At 43.2% G+C, this 19,449-nt stretch overlaps 1 protein-coding gene across 3 annotated transcripts in view; it reads right to left on the minus strand.

Moving 5' to 3' along the window:
• Positions 1-19,449, minus strand: part of zfhx4 (zinc finger homeobox 4) — a 282,983-nt gene that overhangs the window by 74,785 nt on the left and 188,749 nt on the right. The window lies entirely within an intron of this gene.

Consider the following 19,449-nt stretch of genomic DNA (forward strand, 5'->3'; position numbering starts at 1 on the left):
ATGTACTGATTGTGTGCTATTGATTGCATCTTAAACAAAGTTGTTACAAAACCCAACCATTAACAATTCACATTGAAAGGGACAATCAATATTTAAATGACTCTCCTCATTGATTTAAAATTAACTTTCAATTAAGAGATCCATATGACTTTTAAATGCAACACTTATCCATTCTGGCAAAAAGGTACATTTATTGATACTCTCAAATAGCAGCAGCTGCTTTCACATCGATTCAGTCATTTGTGCTGTGATTCGTTAGCGTCATCAGCCTCACAAATATGTACCACAGTCTTACAACGCCTTATAGCACTAGCAGACGCAGGGAAGAGTTTGTTAAATCAGCATGCTAACATGATTCCCACTGAAGTGCAAGGAGCTTGGAAAATAACAACAGGTAGGACTACTGCAGCTGCAGGAATTTTTAAAATAGATCTTTGTACAGTTCTGCTAAAATAATGAATCCTTCTTCAATGCTGCTAGTTTGCTCTGCACAGGACTGATCCTTTATTTTGACTAATTAGACTGCTGAAACCTTTTGTTTCTGTACAAGCAACGGATGAAACCTTTTATCAGACATATTGATTCCTCTAGAGCTCAACCATATCTTTTATCTTTGAGGAGCTTCTGTAAGATGTCTAAGGGTGTATCATTTAATATAACCCTTGATGCTGTTGACACACAGTTGGTGTTGCATCTTAACTGGAAGCTCAATGTCTTAACATGGGGAATGCTGCTTAGACCTTATTAACTACAATACTGCTAAAGTGCAATTAAAGTTATTATCACTATTTACATGCAGCCTTGTTAATTTGCAAACAATTAGAACTAATGCCAGTTTCTAATTAAGACATGCTGCTGAACAGAGCTGTGTGGTTAATTTAAAGGAATTGAATAAGAAATTTGCCCTTTAGCCTGCCAATTTCACAGCACTTTGTAACACACTTCATGTTGCACCCGAGTAACAAAAGCATTTAGATCAAGTACAGTTTGACAACAAGAGCAGCATACTGTAAAGTCATGCAATGTGTGTACACTATGGATGTAGCTATTTTTTTTTGGCATGACTTGAACAGTAATTAAACAAAAAATGAAAGAGGGAAGAAGAAACAAATTGGATAGGATTATAATTGTAATTGAAATGGAGAGGAATGGTAATTCTTTTGAACTACCTAGGTTTATTGGGGGAATAATAGCTTTCTGGTATTTAACTTTCTATGCACAAAGTGTGTATTGCCAGATCTTCGGTACAACTCCATGAGGGTTGAAAAAATCTACTACAAATCACCAATTCCTAAGAATGGAAACACCTGCAAAATGTGGTGCATCAAGGCAAATCCCTCTCCAAAATTGAGTAGGTCAACTCGGAGCACAAGAAAGCAGCATCCATCATCAAGGATATCTAGCATAGTCTCGACCTGAAACATCGATAATCAATTATTATTAACATCAATAATCATTAATATCTATGGATATTCATTTCTATAGATGCTGCCTGACCTGCTGAGTTCCTCAAGCATTTTGCGTGTGTTGCCATGCTCTCTTCTCACTGTTGCCATTAGGAAGCAGGTGCAGGAGCCTTAAGTCTCACACCATCAAATTCAGGAACAGTCGCTACCCTTCAACCATCAGATTCCTGAACCAGCGTGTTGTGTGCTGGGGCAGCAGGCTGAGGGTAGCAGACACCAACAGAATCAACAAACTCATTCGTAAGGCCAGTGATGTTGTGGGGACGGAACTGGACTGTCTGACGGTGGTGTCTGAAAAGAGGATGCTGTCCAAGTTGCATGCTATCTTGGACAATATCTCCCATCCACATAATGTACTGGGTGGGCACAGGAGTACATTCAGCCAGAGACTCATTCCACCGAGATGAAACACAGAGCGTCATAGGAAGTCATTCCTGCCTGTGGCCATCAAACTTTACAACTCCTCCATTGGAGGGTCAGACACCCTGAGCCAATAGGCTGGTCCTGGACTTATTTCCTGGCAAAATTTACATATTACTATTTAACTATTTATGGTTTTATTACTATCTATTATTTATGGCGCAACTGTAATGAAAACCAATTTCCTCCGGGATCAGTAAAGTATGATTATGACTAACTTCTCTCAACTCATCTCTGAAGTGATCATTGGACACAGCCTACTGACTCTCTTTCAAGGATATATTATTTATTTATTATCATCTTTTTTTTCTATTTGCACAGTTGTCTTTTCTGCACATAGGTCACTTGTCAGTCTTTGCTTCGATGTAGTTTTTCATTGATTCTATTACATTTCTTTGTTCTACTGTGAATCCCGGCAAGAAAATGAATCTCAGTATAGTATATAGTTATTTTGGTAATAAATGTACTTTGAACTTTGAAATCAAGAAGAGTCTCCTTCCAATTGACTATTTTAAAAGCTCAGTACATTAAAGACAGATTTGAGGTAGTGACTGACAAACTCCAGTTCTGACATGGACATGAGTTTATTTATAGAGGAGAGGATTGAGGGGTTAAGACCATAAGACATAGGAGCAGAATTAGGCCATCCAGCCCATCCAGTCTGCTCCGCCATTCCATCATGGCTGATCCCAGATCCCACTCAACCCCATACACCTGCCTTCTTGCCATATCCTTTGATGCACTGACCGATCAAAAAATGAACTTCCACTTTAAATATACGCATGGACTTGGCCTCCACCGCAGTCAGTGGCAGAGCATTCCACAGATTCACCACTCCCTGGCTAAAAAAATTTCTGTTCTAAAGGGTAGTCCCTCAATTCTGAGGCTGTGCCCTCTAGTTCTGGATACCCCCACCATCAGAAACATCCTCTCCACATCCACCCTATCTAGTCCTTTCAACATTCAGTAGTTATTCTTTACATCAGCACTCTATTCGGCCAAGGTCACATTGGCCTCAAATAAAATTCAGATCAACTGGGATAAACAGGACACTGTCCTATGCCTAGACTCATTCTTCGATGTATTGACAGAACACCACTCATTACTTCCTTACAATATCACACAGGAGTTTCACAGTGTGCCTCCTTAACTCCAAACTTTTCAGACAGTTTATCAAAGGACTTTTCTTTACTGTGGCCCGTCTCAGCTGTGCTTCAGTTGCTGGTGTCTCTGAGCACCCTTTTCTGGAGATATGATCATACAAGGGTTGGCTACCATGCAGTGAAGCTCTGTAGTGATGCCTTTCAGGTGAAGCTTTAAACTGAAGCCCTGACTAGCTTCTCAGATATAAGTGAAGGATCGTATGCTGTTACTCTGGAGTAGGAGAGTTATCTTTAGTGTGTTGGTTAATGTTTATCCCCCAACTAACACCACAAAAACTGATTATCTAGTCATTATTGCAGTTCATCTATTAGAAGATGACTGTGCATCTTCCCTTCATTGTGGCAGTGACTACACTGCAAATAATTACCTAAACAATTATGGAGTACAAAGGTCAAAAAACTTACAAAATAATAAACGCCGGTCGCCATTTTTCATTCCTTTTTACCAAGAGATTAAAAGTAAATTTTATATCTTGGAATCAGACAAATGACATGAAATTCACTGCTTTGCGGCAGCAGCACAGTGGCAAAGACATATAAATTGGTAAAGTAACAATAAAATGCAAAATAAAAGGAATAATGAGGTAGTGTTCGTGGGCTCATGAACCATTCAGAAATTTGACGGCGGGGCGGGGGGGGGGGGGGGAAGAGGCTGCTCCTAAAATGTTGAGTGTGGGTCTTCAGGCTCCTGTACCTCCTCCCCAATTGTAGTAATGGACCTTCTCCCCAATGGTAGTCATGAGAAGAAGGCATATCCCAGATACTGGGGGGGGGGGGGTCCCTAATGATCATTGCTGCCTTCTTGAGGCACTGTCTCCTGAAGGTGTGCTCACTGGTGGGGAGAGTGTGCCCATGGTGGATCTGGCTGAGTCTGCAACTCCCTGGAGACACTTGCATCCCGCCCATTGGAGGCTCCATACCAGACGTGATGCAACCAGTCAGAATGCTCCCCACTGGACATCTGCAGAAATTGGGAGGAGTCTTTGGTGATGCGCCACATCACCTCAAACTCCTAATGAAGCAGGGCTGCTGGAATGCTTTCTTCGTGATTGCATTCATGTTCCAGGCCCAGGACGGATCCTCGGACGTGCTGACACCCAGGGACTTGTTCACCCTTTCCACCACTGACCCCTCACTGAGGGCTGGCATGTGTTCTCCCAACTTCCCCTTCCTGACGTCCACATTCTGTTCGTTGGGCTTGCTGAAGTAGGTTGTTGGTGTTACGACACCATTCAATCAGTGGTCTGTCTCACTCCTGTAAACCTCCTCATTGCCAGCTGAGATTTCTGCCAACAACAGCGGTGTCATCAGCGAGTTACAGGCGGCATTTGAGCTGTGCTGAGCCACGCAGTCATAAGTGTAGCGGGTAGAGAAGTGGGCTAAGCACAAATCCTTGAGGTGCAGCTGCTGTTGATAGCAGGACAGAGGTGCTATTATTGAGCCATTTTGAATGTGGCCTCCCAATAAATAATAACTGGCTAGCCAGTCTTATTCAGTTCCACTCAAAATTCACAGAGGACCCTCAGAAAGAAGTGGACAAAATCCAGACTGCAGCTGGGAAGTGGAAAATAATTTTTGTGGCATGTATGTCTCAGGGATTGACAATCCTCAGCAATGAAATCTCAGCCAACATCATAGTACTAACAATGGTTTATGACAGACTTGTGGTTAAGTTGCTAGACTACTGATCTAGAGACACGTGTTTAAGTCATTTGCGAAATTTCAATTAAGTTACTGTATTTAAATTCAAGCATAAAAATCGGGGATTAAATGAAAAATATCTAACAAAAATCATGAAGCTACCTGGATTGTCGTCAAAAATCATTTGGTTTACTACTATCCTTTAGGATGGAAATCAGTCAGCATTTCACAGTCTGGTTTGTTAAGCAGCAGGGTAGCATAGTGGTCAACAGTCTTTACGGTATCAGTGACCCAGGCACAAGTCCTGCTGCTGTCTGTAAGAAGTTTGTAATTTCTCCCCATGACCACGTGCGTTTGCTCCCACAGTCCAAGGACACACCGTTTGTAGGTTAGGCAACACATAACAAAGTTGCTGGTGAACGCAGCAGGCCAAGCAGCATCTGTAGGAAGAGGTGCAGTCGACGTTTCAGGCCGAGACCCTTCGTCAGGACTAACTGAAGGAAGAGTGAGTAAGGGATTTGAAAGTTGGAGGGGGAGGGGGAGATCCAAAATGATAGGAGAAGACAGGAGGGGGCGGGATGGACCCAAGACCTGGACAGGTGATTGGCAAAAGGGATACGAGAGGATCATCTGTTACTTATTTTTATACACACATTCTTTCTCTCACTCTCCTTTTTCTCCCTCTGTCCCTCTGAATATACCCCTTGCCCATCCTCTGGGTCCCTGCCCCCCCCCGCCCTCCTTGTCTTTCTTCCCGGACCTCCTGTCCCATGATCCTCTCATATCCCTTTTGCCTATCACCTGTCCAGCTCTTGGCTCCATCCCTCCCCCTCCTGTCTTCTCCTATCATTTTGGATCTCCCCCTCCCCCTCCAACTTTCAAATCTCTTACTCACTCTTCCTTCAGTTAGTCCTGACGAAGGGTCTCGGCCTGAAACGTCGACTGCACCTCTTCCTAGAGATGCTGCCTGGCCTGCTGCATTCACCAGCAACTTTGATGCGTGTTGCTTGAATTTCCAGCATCTGCAGAATTCCTCGTGTTTCCGTTTGTAGGTTAATTGGTCATTGTAAATTGTCCCATGACTTAGGCTAGGGTTAAATTGAGCGTTGCTGTGTGGTGTGGCTCGAAGGGCCGGAGGATCTTTTTTGCACTGTACTACAAGAAATAAAATAAATAAATTTAGACGCACCAACGTGGTTGATTCCTAACTCAATATTGGAGCAATAAAGGATGGGCATGGCCAATGCACCCACATCCTGAGAATAAATAAACTTAAATGAAACTTAATATAACTTCTGTTACTCTGTATCTGCGAGGACTTTTACCCAACAGCAGCTGTCATATGCAGTGATAAGATATTTTTCAATAGTCACTCAGCATATCCCAGACTAACAGCAGGTCTGATTAAGTCTGAACACGGCTTAAGTATGACTGGCCAAGTACTTGATACTTCTGAAGCAAGATTCATGCTGCAAGCATGATTTAATTGGTTCTCAGTTGGAATCTTCAGACTTCCCCATCTGACAGCAATGCAACATACAATGCAATAACTGTATTTACAAAGATATGGTCCCCCCCCCCCAACCTCAGGACAATAAGAATGAGCAGCAAACACAAACTTACTGATATGCCCAGTCCTTGGTGTTAAATTTAGAAAAAAAATATTTTCTATTTAGTTTGATACTTGGTCAATGAAATTTGCTGTGGATTAAAAGTTCTTGATTTTGTAAGATATGCATAGAATGACAGTAAGCCAGAGAAAGGATACAGAAAGAATAAGCAAAAGAGAGGAAAGGTATGGAACACATTTCTTGTATAAACTCCACTACACATTTATAGAAGTACATCATAGATGTCATGATGAATCTACGCAAAGTCCTAAGGAAGTAGGGGAGCTGTCACACTTTCTCTGTAACTGCACTTACCTGCTGGGCCCAGGACAGGTCTTCTGAAATGATAACACCAAGGAATTTAAAGTTGCTGACCCTCTCCTCCTCTGATCTCCCGATGAAAAGTGACCCATGGACTTCTGCATCTTCCCTCCTGAAGTCAATAATGGCCTTGCTGACATTGAGTAAGAGGGTTGTTGTTGTGGCACTAACTCAACCAGATTTTCAAACACTGATTCGTTACCACCTTTGGTTCGGCCTACAACGGTGGTGTTGTCAGCAAGCTTGAGTATGGCGTTAGTGCTGTGCTTAGCCACACGGTCAGTCATAAATGTAAAGTGAGAAGAGTGGGGTGGGGAGGGAGTGCGGAGCACACAGCCTTAGGGTGCACCTGTGTTGATGGAGATTGCGGAGGAGATATTACTGCCAATCCGAACTGACTGGGGTCTGCAAGTGAGGAAACTGAGGATCCAGTTCCACCAGGAGGTGCTGAGGCCAAGGTCTGGAAGCCTACTGATTAGTTTTGAAGGAATGACAGTATTGAATGCCGAGCTGTAGTCAATAAAGAGCATCCTCATGTAAGCACCTTTGCTGTCCAGATGTTCCAGGGTTGAGTGAAGAGGCAATGAGACAGCATCTGCTGCAGACCTGTTGTGCCGGTAGGCAAACTGAAGTGGAACCAAGTGGCTTCTGAGGCAGGAGTTGATATGCTTCATTGCCAACCTCTTAAAACCCTTTATCACTGTGGATGTAAGTGTGACAGGATGATGGTCTTTGAGGCAGGTTACCACATTCTTCTTAGGCACCAGTGTAATTGAAGCCTGCTTGAAGCAGGTGGGTACCTCAGACTGCCGAAGCGAGGGGGATAAAGATCTCAGTGAATTCTCCAGCCAATTGAACAACACACACAAAAAGTTGAGGAACTCAACAAATTAGACAGCATCTATGGAGGGCAATAAACAGTTAACTTTTCAGGTATTGAATCCTCTAGCATTTTGAGTGTGTTGCATAATAATGATCATTTTAGTTAGATTTGATAAATACCTCACAACCTTCTCTGTTGCTTTGATGAAAGGATTATGTAAGGATTCTGAATCACCTAAGCAAGAACTACAGAATTATTTCATTTTTGTTTACCAGCTCTGCAATAAAATCTAAATGTGTCCAGTGTCAGGGCTTCAATTAAAACCTGCCTCAACCCACCTTCCTTTGAAGTTAATCAACTCAAAAATAAAGGAGAAAACAAATTTCTGCTCTGCATTGATGATAAACTTCTGGAGTGTGACAGCACCATTTGTATTATTTTCCTTCACCACAGTCTTGGTCCAAATACAGTGGATTCCAGTTAATTGGCACACGTCAGGACAAGTACATTTAGGCCCAATTAAATGGCTGACTCAATTAGCTGAAGTTTCACGGAAATAATTAAAAAGGTATAAAAAAGACAAACTACAGTTTAAATGACTAACTAATTATGTATTTAAATGAAATACAGAACAAACCAGAACACTACAGTACTATAAAACTGTGTATTAGTTCCTAATAGTTATCGGAGGAATTGTACACCGCTGTGTTTTGATTGACTATAACTGAACAAAATCAACACAGACACCTTGTGCAGATAATGGACTACCTTCATAAAATCTTTTCAATGATTGTATTCTCCAGATCTTCATTTTCATTGCAATATTCAAATGATTGTTGATACCTTCTAATTCTTCATAGTCTCTAACCTGTTGAAGTAGGTGAAATCGTCTCATTTTCACTCCTGGATGCTTCTGGCATTTCCAAGCCTGAATGCTTGAAACCACACTGAGCAAAACAGTTCTGAATCATTTTACTGCTTATTTCTCACCAGCTATCAGTGTCAAAAACCACTGCTTTTTGAACACAAACACACGTAACTGACACGATTTAAAAACTGTTCACTCTAAGCACGTGTCTAACAGCCACACAAGTGCACATAAATCAGAGAATCAGAATCAGGTTTTTTATCACTGGCATGACTGATGCTAGTTAGAAATGATTCAGTAAGTCTCCTCTCCCAAAAGCAGCACAGTTTTCCAAATAAACAAGGGTAATCCAAGCTATCTTTTCAAATGGTTGGCCCAAGTAAGCAGCTGCCCAGATTAACCAGATTAAGAGCAATTAACTAGAATCCACTGTACTTCATTTCACAGTGGGACAGGAGGTAATGTAAGTGTTTAACACAATTATTTAATATCAAGGTAACACAGACAACATGTTTTTCTATACTTCCTGCTCAGGAAGAAAACCATCATCAGAGAATACCATCATCATCATCAGACTTTCAAATCTCTTACTAGCTCTTCTTTCAGTTAGTCTTGACAAAAGGTCTCGGCCTGAAATGTCAACTGTACCTCTTCCTATAGATGCTGCCTGGCCTGCTGCATTCACCAGCAACTTTTATGTGTGTTATCAGAGAAAATGGCTTCTTTAAAGTTCTACGCCTTTGCAATTATCGTCCATCTATCATCAAGAAAGTATGAAAACGCCAGTCGAATTTAAAAATATCGACATATTTAACTAGTATGTAGCTTAATTTAGCTTCACAGATGTTTGAAAATCATTTTGAAACGTAGCAGCTACTTGCAAAAATGTGGTAAATCAAACATTTGTATAATTTCCAGCAGCCATTTTGAAACACTAATTTACAACTTTACTATAAAATAGCCTTACTTGGACAACAGTGTACACTATCAGATCAAAATCATAGGAAACCACAAGCATCTAGAACACTGAAGGAAGAGTGGGTCAGGAAATACTTTACATCTGCACACGTCTGAAAATCATGGTCCCCTTGTCAATAGCCCTGGTAGCATAGCTGCCCATTATAATGCAATTACACTGGTCTCAACATGAGCACAAGCTGATACCACTCAGTCTCCAGCTTGCTATATTTTTTATGCTTTAGTTCAGTGATGTCTGTTGAAATGGAGTTAAGCTACCTCAGGCGGACCCACTCATTACCTAGGGATACCTAGTGATATAATCCCTGAGAGTAAAACGCAGGCAAGCTAATTATGTAAAACATCAAGTTTCTTTCATACTTATAATCTGCTCCCTTCTACCTCGCCCATTGGCACACCTACTTAATACTGTAAATATTTAAAGTCCTCATTATATCTGATGATCATCACCGTCACATTAATGCAAGGCAAATCCTTTATGAGCTAATGAGCCTGGGATATATCACAGTTAGTTTAAGTGCTGTACAATTAAGAAATTTCAGTCCAAGTACAAACACAAAGAGTAAACTTCACTGTCTTAGAAGATTTTATAATTTATCTTTTTTTCTATCTTATCACATTTTATAATAGTTTAACTTTCAAAACAAAAGGCTTCTGAAGTTATTTTACTGGTTAGTATCACGACCAAGATCAAAGGTACTGATGTGTGAATTTGATGCTTTAGCCACCCCCTGAAATGTCTAATCATATAACACAAGTGTCACATAATTCAGCATATATTATGACAGTAGCAATTACAGAAAAGTGCATGACACTATTATTTCCAACTGGAAATTAGATGATTATGCTAATTAAGTGATAGATAGCAGGTGGCACCAAGCGGCTGTTACATGCCTGTCTGATCCACAGAGAGACTCACAGTCAAAGTCTGCATGCCCTGCTTTGGCAATGAGTGGTTCAAATGCTGTTTGGTTTGTCAGACAGGGCTTGGCATTTGCTTTGATTTAACAGTTCCTTATCACTTCAAAGAGGTGAAAAAGGTAATTTTGAAGTCTGCCATGAAAAATCCACTGGCAATTTACCAAGTTAAACTGCTGAGATTTGCGACGTCAATTAGCATATTCCCAATGTTAGTTTTCCGCACTAAAATAAAAAGAGAAAATGTAGGAAATACTCAGCAAGTCAGGCCACATCTGTGGGAAGAGAAACAGAGTTAATGTTTCAAGTCGAAGATTCGATGAAAGGTCACGAGGAAGGGTCTCAGCCTGAAATGGCGACTGCTTATTCATTTTCATCTATGAATTCCTCCAACGTTTTGTGTGCGTTGCTCTAGATTTCTAGCATCTGCAGAATCTCTTGTGTTTTTCCATTGAATTTGGGTGATCCCCTTCTGGAGGTCATGGGTTAAGGGTGAAAGGGGAAATACTTAAGAGGAACATGAGGGCAAAATTCTTCACTCAGAGGGTGGTGAGAGTGTGGAACAAGCTGAAGTGGTGAATGCGGGTTCGATTTCAACAATTAAAAGTAGTAGTACATGGATGGGAGGGGTAGGGGGGGCTAAGGTCCAGGTGCAGGTCCATGGGAGTACGCAGAATGGCATGGAGTAGGTAAGACAAAAAGTTTGTTTCTGAGCTGTGGTTTTCTATGACTCTATAACTAATAATAAAGAGCGGCATTGTAGTGTAGTGGTTAGCACAACGGTTTACAGTACAGGAAACTGGGGTTCAATTCCCACCGCTGCCTGTAAGGAATTTCTATGTTTTCCCCGTGACCACGCGGATTTCCTTCAGGTGCTGCAGTTTCCTCCCACAGTTCAACGACGTACCCATTATTAGATAAATTGGTCATTGTCAATTGCCCTGTGATTAGGGTAGGGTTAAATCGGGGGATTGCTGAGCAGCGCAGCTCAAAGGACCAGAAGGGCCCATTCTGCATGAGGAATGGACTAAGATGGACCAGCTGGTAGCGCAATGACATCGGCGCCGGACCCGGGAGCGGAGGTTCCTGGGTTCGAAACCAGTCCGGTCAGCTCCCAAGTACGCTTTCCATCCGTGCCAGGTTGAGTGTCGAGATCGCAACTCAACCTTATAAAATAAAGGGAAAAATACTGCGAAAATGCCTGTGTGAGGAGTGGCGCGCCACACAGTCTCTCTGGCTCCGCGCCTTGTAAAGAAAGCCATGAAAAAGACATCACCACGGATGCACACATGCACGCACACGCAGACACACATGCACAGACGCGCATGCACGCACGCAGGCACACACCAAAATATAGGAATGGACTAAGACTGCTCCAAAGAGCACTATGTGAGGTCATTCTTACCCTCAGCCATTAAGCCTCTATAATGAGTCAACCTATAGCCAGGGATGTGAGATTGTTTGTGGTAACTTATTTTTTTATCCTTTCTACTTCTCTTCTAATATTTATATCTGTGCACTTGTAACGCTGCTGTGACACTGTAATTTCCTTTGGGATCAATAAAGTATCTATCTCAATAAATTAATAAATAGTGTTAAATATGAATAGTATATATTTTAAATTTTGTGGTGTTGCTTCAGTTATGAAGATTGAATTTAAGATTTTTTTCACAATAACACCTCTTTAGAGTAAACATCTTTGACTTACAGATCTACTTCTTGTTATGAGGAACACCATACTATTCACGATTACTGCAGCATACACTGTATTGAAATGGCCACAATGAATTCCATCCAATATTTTTGACTTGCTTAAAGAAATGCTTTCTAGGAACATAATCCATTCATAAATTGAAGGGTAACTGAACAGTGAAAATGCCACCCCAACCCAGCTTGCTAACGTAAGTGAGGAAATGTAAGCTCTTAATTTTCATGTCAGATTCCACCCATCGCCATAACTTCTCTCCCACATTAGCCCCTTTGGGGCCAGAGGCCTCCATTCTCTAAACATCCTGATCTAGGAATGGGCTTCAAATTGTGACCAGGTAAGAAGATGTTACATCCTGAAACACAGCCTCCAACACCACTCTATTGGCTCATGCTGAAACACAGTATTTCACTGGTTTTATATGTCTCTCTGTCATCCAGATACAATTTAACACAATTGCTGTCGATTTAAATGATTCAAAGTTATTTTTCTAGAAGATCTGATTTATATTTTGTTTAAGCAAGCCACACCTCGAAAAGGACCACAACCTTGTCGTTGGTTTTGGAGGCTTGCATGCCTCACTGAGCTGGAGAGCTACGTTGCCTGGAGTCAGGCTTTATGCTTTGGCTCGTGGTAGGGTCACCCATGCAAACAGGTCAAAGGGTAGAGGCCAGACTAAGAGTGGCCCACTGGTCCTCCAAGTTCGGGGATTCAGCTCAGGGCTAACAACTCTGACTGGAAAAACAAAATTGTTACAGAAACAGCAACGAAGAACCCGTCTACATCTGAGTGTGATTGTATTCCTGAGCCTCGACCCAGGACTTGCATGACTGACAGTAGTAAAAACCGAGAGGACATGATGAAGGAAGCCCTGCACACCTTCAGAGATGGAGGACCTTCGCTGCTGCCCTAAACACCAATAGTGTAACCGGCAGCAAGTAAGAAAGCAAGCCACAGATGTGCAAATGGAAGCTGCAGGAAAAATATCCAGATGTGCATCACAAGACACTGCATGGCATGGCACATATTCAGTTTTCAATTCATTAGCATATCATATCCATGAGAGACTCAGTGTATTTGCTATCAGATGTGGGCAAGGCTCACCAGATGGAAAAATGCAGACGGTGAGCCACAACAGCACGTTGCTGCAAGGGGTTTTATTTAGTGCCGGGGGAAAATGTGCAAAAGCTGCCCAAAAGTTGTGAAGTAAAAAAAAAATTCACAAGTAGACAAATGAAAAACAAACATATATGTACAAAAATTTACAAATATATAGAAGCTTTATCCATGACACCCTTTGTCTTTAACTTTTCAATATAACTATTCACCAACCGTCAACTCCAACCTCCACACCTCCCTAGCAAGTCCAGACTGAGGATTTAAATCTGCCTCTGCCTGGCCTACACGGACCAGGAAATTCTACTGTTGGTCTGGGGGCTGGGTGGGGGTGGGGGGTGGGGGGTGGGGGTGGAAACGTGACCAGACCTTAATAATTATTTCAGGTGCAGAACTGGAACATTTTAAACAGGGATTCTAACATCTTGCAGTTTTATTCCACAACAAATGCCTTAGTTAAACCCATAGATCAATGTCCACAAGCTCAGATGGTTATAAAATACTCCCTCCCCACCAGTGGGTGTTGCCTGCATAAGGTGTGGTATGCCTGCTCCCACTAACCCAGGCATTGTTTTAGGACACCTCAAATTGGCCCTAGGGACTTTTGGGGCTGTTCTGCTGTCTACAAACCGATGTAACAGTGTGTGTGAAAAGTGTTTGGAATGCCTGTGTCTAGAATCCTTATTTTTATGAGTTATAAACCAGCAGAACATGTTAACTGAAGGGATTGTTTTGATTAGCTAAACTAGTGATTGTTTTACTCTTGAGGTGTGTAAGTGGTGAACCCTCAGGAGCTGCAGAACAGGAGGGAAAAGTGTGTGAACTACTGGGGAAACTGGACCCGAGGCAGAACAAGGAGGAGTGATTAACCGGGCAAAGGGGCAAGGTAAGCAGGAAAATTTTCATCGCCAACCTGTTCTGTCAAATCACCCCCCCCCCCCCCAATCTCTTCTGAATTGCATTCGGAAAGCTAGTCTGCCATGGCATTGTGCTGTTCTGCCTTATGACAGATGTTGAAATGGAACAGTTGTAGAGCCAGGTACCGCCTCATGATGCGTGCATTGTGTGGTCTTTCATGGTGGATCCAGGTGAGTGCTTTGTGGTCGGTCTCCAAAACGAATTCTCTGCCTAGCAGGTAACACCAAAGGCCTCCGAGGCCCATTTTATGGAAAGAGCTTCTTTCTCAACAGTGGAAAACCTTGTCTCCCATGGTAGCAGCTTCTGACTAAGGTATAATATCTTCTGTTCTTCTCCCTGGGCCAGGAACAGCTCCAATCCCCACTGAACCCAGGATGGTGAATAGCTTGGTGAAGTCTGGGCTGATGAGGACCGGCTGGGAACACAAGGCCTCCTTCAGAGTCACAAAGGCTTCTTCGCATTCTTCAGTGCGCCGGACCGGATTCGTTGCAGACTTCAGCCTCAGTTCTGTTAGTGGGACTGCCAAGGTGGCAAACTGAGGGATACTGCCTGACTAACCCCTGGAAGGACTGGACCTGTTTTTTCATGCAGGGCCAGGGACTATTTCTGATGGCCTCGATCTTGTTGACCAGTGGCTGAACTAGTCCTTGCCGTCGCCGGTAACCGAGGTACTGTGTCTCAGCACGGGCCCACTTGCCCTTCTGGATGTTCAGTGTCAAGCCAATGACTGCAGTCTTCTTCGGGACATCCTCAACGTGCTTCAGGTGGTCCTCCCAGCTGGTGCTGAAGATGGCCACCTCATCCTGGTAGGCCACACAATGCTTCTTGCATCTGGTCAATCCGCTGTTGGAAGTGAGAGTGCTATCCAGAAGATGTGGTGGTGGGGGGGGTGGGGGGAGTGGTGTGACAGAACAGGGTGACGATTCTAATTCTCCTGCTAACCGTGCCCCTTTGCCCAGTTAGTCACGCCTTCATGATCTGCCCTGGTCTAGTTTCCCCAGTAGTTCACACACCTTGCCCTCCCATTCTGCATTTCGTGGGAGTTCACCATTTACACACACTAACAGTAAAACAAACGCTAGCTTGGCTAATCAAAACAATCCCTTCAGTTAACGTGCTCCACTGGTTTATACCAGGGGTGATTGATAAGTTCGTGGCCTAAGGTAGAAGGAGATGAATTATACAGCTCTCGTTACAGGCACGCGGCAGTTCAACTCTTTGAGTGATTCTGCAGAAGGTTTGAAGTTAATAACTGATCTCCCTCTACCTTAGGCCACAAACTTATCAATCACCCCTGCTGTGGACCACTTCTGGCGGTCAAAGACGCCGACTTCTACAAAGAAGGGATCTGTATGCTCCACGACCGCTGGACTAAGTGTGTACATGTAGGAGGAGACTGTGTTGAAAAATAAATGTGCTAGGTTTTCTAAAATTGACTCCTTCTACCTTAGGCCACGAACATATCAATCACCCCTCGTAACTCATAAAAATAAGGATTCTGGACACAGGCATTACAAGCACTTTTCACTCACGCCGTTACATCAGTTCGTAGACAGCGGAATGGCCCTAAAAGACTTGAGGGACAGTTTGGGGCATCCTAAAATAATGCCTAGGTTAGTGGGAGCAGGCATACCACACCCTACACAGGCAACACCCAGTGGTGGGGAGGCAATATTCTTTTATAATCATCTGAGCATGTGGACACTGGTCTAAGGGTTTTTCTAAGGCACTTGTTGTGGAATAAAACTGTAGGGTGTTAGAATCCCTGTCTAAAATAGAACCATAGAACCATAGAAACTACAGCACAGAAACAGGCCCCTTGGCCCTTCTTGGCTGTGCCGAACCATTTTCTGCCCAGTCCCACTGACCTGCACACAGACCATATCCCTCCATACATCTCCCATCCATGTATCTGTCCAATTTATTCTTAAATGTTAAAAAAAAACCCGCATTTACCACCTCGTCTGGCAGCTCATTCCATACTCCCACCACTCTCTGTGTGAAGAAGCCCCCCCTAATGTTCCCTTTAAACTTTTCCCCCAGCACCCTTAACCCATGTCCTCTGGTTTTTTCTCCCCTTGCCTCAGTGGAAAAAGCCTGCTTGCATTCACTCTATCTATAATTTTATATACCGTTATCAAATCTCCCCTCATTCTTCTACGCTTCAGGGAATAAAGTCCTAACCTATTCAACCTTTCTCTGTAACTGAGTTTCTCAAGTCCCGGCAACATCCTTGTAAACCTTCTCTGCACTCTTTCAACCTTATTTATATCCTTCCTGTAATTTGGTGACCAAAACTGAACACAATACTCCAGATTCGGCCTCACCAATGCCTTATACAACCTCATCATAACATTCCAGCTCTTATACTCAATACTTCGATTAATAAAGGCCAATGTACCAAAAGCTCTCTTTACGACCCTGTCTACCTGTGATGACACTTTTAGGGAATTTTGTATCTGTATTCCCAGATCCCTTTGTTCCACTGCACTCCTCAGTGCCTTACCATTAACCCTGTATGTTCTACGTTGGTTTGTCCTTTCAACGTGCAATACCTCACACTTGTCAGTATTAAACTCCATCTGCCATTTTTCAGCCCATTTTTCCAGCTGGTCCGAGTCCCTCTGCAGGCTCTGAAAACCTTCCTCACTGTCTACTACACCTCCCATCTTTGTATCATCAGCAAACTTGCTGATCCAATTTACCACATTATCATCCAGATCATTGATATAGATGACAAGTAACAATGGACCCAGCACTGATCCCTGTGGCACACCACTAGTCACAGGCCTCCACTCAGAGAAGCAATTCTCTACCACCACTCTCTGGCTTCTTCCATCGAGCCAATGTCTAATCCAATTTACCACCTCTCCATGTATACCTAGCGACTGAATTTTCTTAACTAACCTCCCATGCGGGACCTTGTCAAAGGCATTACTGAAGTCCATGTAGACAATATCCACTGCCTTCCCTTCATCCACTTTTCTGGTAACCTCCTCGAAAAACTCCAACAGATTGGTCAAACATGACCTACCACGCACAAAGCCATGTTGACTCTCCCTAATAAGCCCCTGTCTATCCAAATGCTTATAGATTCTGTCTCTTAGTACTCCCTCCAATAACTTACCTACTACTGACGTTAAACTCACCAGCCTATAATTTCCCGGATTACTTTTCGATCCTTTTTTAAACAACGGAGCAACATGAGCCACTCTCCAATCCTCCGGCATTTCACCCGTAGACAGCGACATTTTAAATATTTCTGCCAGGGCCCCTGCAATTTCAACACTAGTCTCCTTCAAGGTCCGAGGGAACACTCTGTCAGGTCCTGGGGATTTATCCACTTTAATTTTCCTCAAGACAGCAAGCACCTCCTCCTTTTCAATCTGTACAGTTGCCATGGTCTCACTACTTGATTCCCTCAATTCCATAGATTTCATGCCAGCTTCCTTAGTAAATACAGACGCAAAAAACCTATTTAAGATCTCCCCCATTTCCTTTGGTTCCGCACAAAGCCGACCACTCTGATCTTCAAGAGGACCAATTTTATCCCTTACAATCCTTTTGCTCTTAGTATACTTGTAAAAGCTCTTTGGATTATCCTTCACTTGACTGCCAAGGCAACCTCATGTCTTCTTTTTGCCCTCCTGATTTCTTTCTTAAGTATTTTCTTGCACTTCTTATACTCCTCAAGCACCTGATTTACCCCCTGTTTCCTATACATTTCATACAACTCCCTCTTCTTCTTTATCAGAGTTGCAATATCCCTTGAGAACCAAGGTTCCTTATTCCTATTCAATTTGCCTTGAATCCTGACAGGAACATACAAACTCTGCACTCTCAAAATTTCCCCTTTGAAGGCTTCCCACCTACCAATCACATCTTTGCCAGAGAACAACCTGTCCCAATCCACGGTTTTTAGATCCTTTCTCATTTCTTCAAATTTGGCCTTCTTCCAGTTCAGAACCTCAACCCTAGGACCAGATCTATCCTTGTCCATGATCAAATTGAAACTAATGGTGTTATGATCACTGGAACCAAAGTGCTCCCCTACACAGACTTCTGTCACTTGCCCTAATTTGTTTCCTAACAGGAGATCCAATATTGCATCCCCTCTAGTTGGTCCCTCTATATACTGATTTAGAAAACTTTCCTGAACACATTTTACAAACTCTAAACCATCTAGACCCCTAACAGTATGGGAGTCCCAATCAATGTATGGAAAATTAAAATCCCCTACCACCACAACTTTATGTTTCCTGCAGTTGCCTGCTATCTCTCTGCAGATTTGCTCTTCCAAGTCTCGTTGACTATTGGGTGGTCTGTAATACAATCCCACTAATGTGGCCATACCTTTCCTGTTTCTCAGCTCCACCCATAAGGACTCAGTAGACAAGCCCTCTAATCTGTCCTGCCGGAGCACTGCTGTAATATTTTCCCTAACAAGCAACGCTACTCCCCCACCTCGATTACATCTGAAACATCGGAACCCTGGAATATTAAGCTGCCAGTCCTGCCCCTCCTGTAGCCAAGTTTCACTAATTGCTACAACATCATAATTCCACGTGTCAATCCACGCCCTCAACTCATCCGCCTTCCCCACAATACTCCTAGCATTGAAATATATACACCTCAGAAGATTTTTACCACCACTCACAACCTTTCTATCAGCAGATTTGCTTAAACTTTCAATATCATTTATTTTCACCCCAGCCACACTGTCAGCTCTGGCACTCTGGTTCCCATCCCCCTGCAAATCTAGTTTAAAGCCTCCCCAATAGCACTAACAAACCTCCTTGAAAGGATATTGGTCCCCCTGTGGTTCAAGTGTAACCCGTCTCTCTTGTACAGGTCCCACCTGCCCCAGAAGAGGTCCCAATTATCCTGAAATCTGAAACCCTGCCCCCTACACCAGTTCCTCAGCCACTTGTTCCTCCTCCAGAGCATCCTATTCCTACCCTCACTGGCACCTAGCACAGGTAGCAATCCTGAGATTACCACCCTTGAGGTCTTGCTTTTCAACTTCCTACCAAGCTCTCTATACTCACTGTCCAGGACCTCTTCACTCTTCCTTGCTATGTCATTGGTACCGACGTGCACCACGACATCTGGCTGGTCACCCTCCCACTTCAGAATGTCATGCAATCGATCAGAGACATCCTTGACCCTGGCACCTGGGAGGCAACAAACCATCCTGGATTCTCTGTCACGACCACAGAACCTTCTATCTGCACCTCTAACTATCGAGTCCCCTATCACTACCGCTCTCCTCTTTTTCTCCCCTCCCTTCTGCACTGCAGAGCCAGATCCAGTGCCAGAGATCCGGCTACTGCAGCTAGTCCCAGGTAAGTCATCCCCCACAACAGTATGTTCCAGTTCTACATCTGAAATAATTATTATGGTCTGGTCATGTGATTATCCCCCCCCCACCCAATAGAGAGTAGAATTTCTGATCCTTCTAAGTCAGGCAGGCAGAGGTAAATCCTCAGTCTGGCTTTG

The sequence above is a fragment of the Mobula birostris genome, chromosome 1 (genome assembly GCF_030028105.1).
Source record: "Mobula birostris isolate sMobBir1 chromosome 1, sMobBir1.hap1, whole genome shotgun sequence".
In the NCBI taxonomy this organism is placed as follows: Eukaryota; Metazoa; Chordata; class Chondrichthyes; order Myliobatiformes; family Myliobatidae; genus Mobula; species Mobula birostris.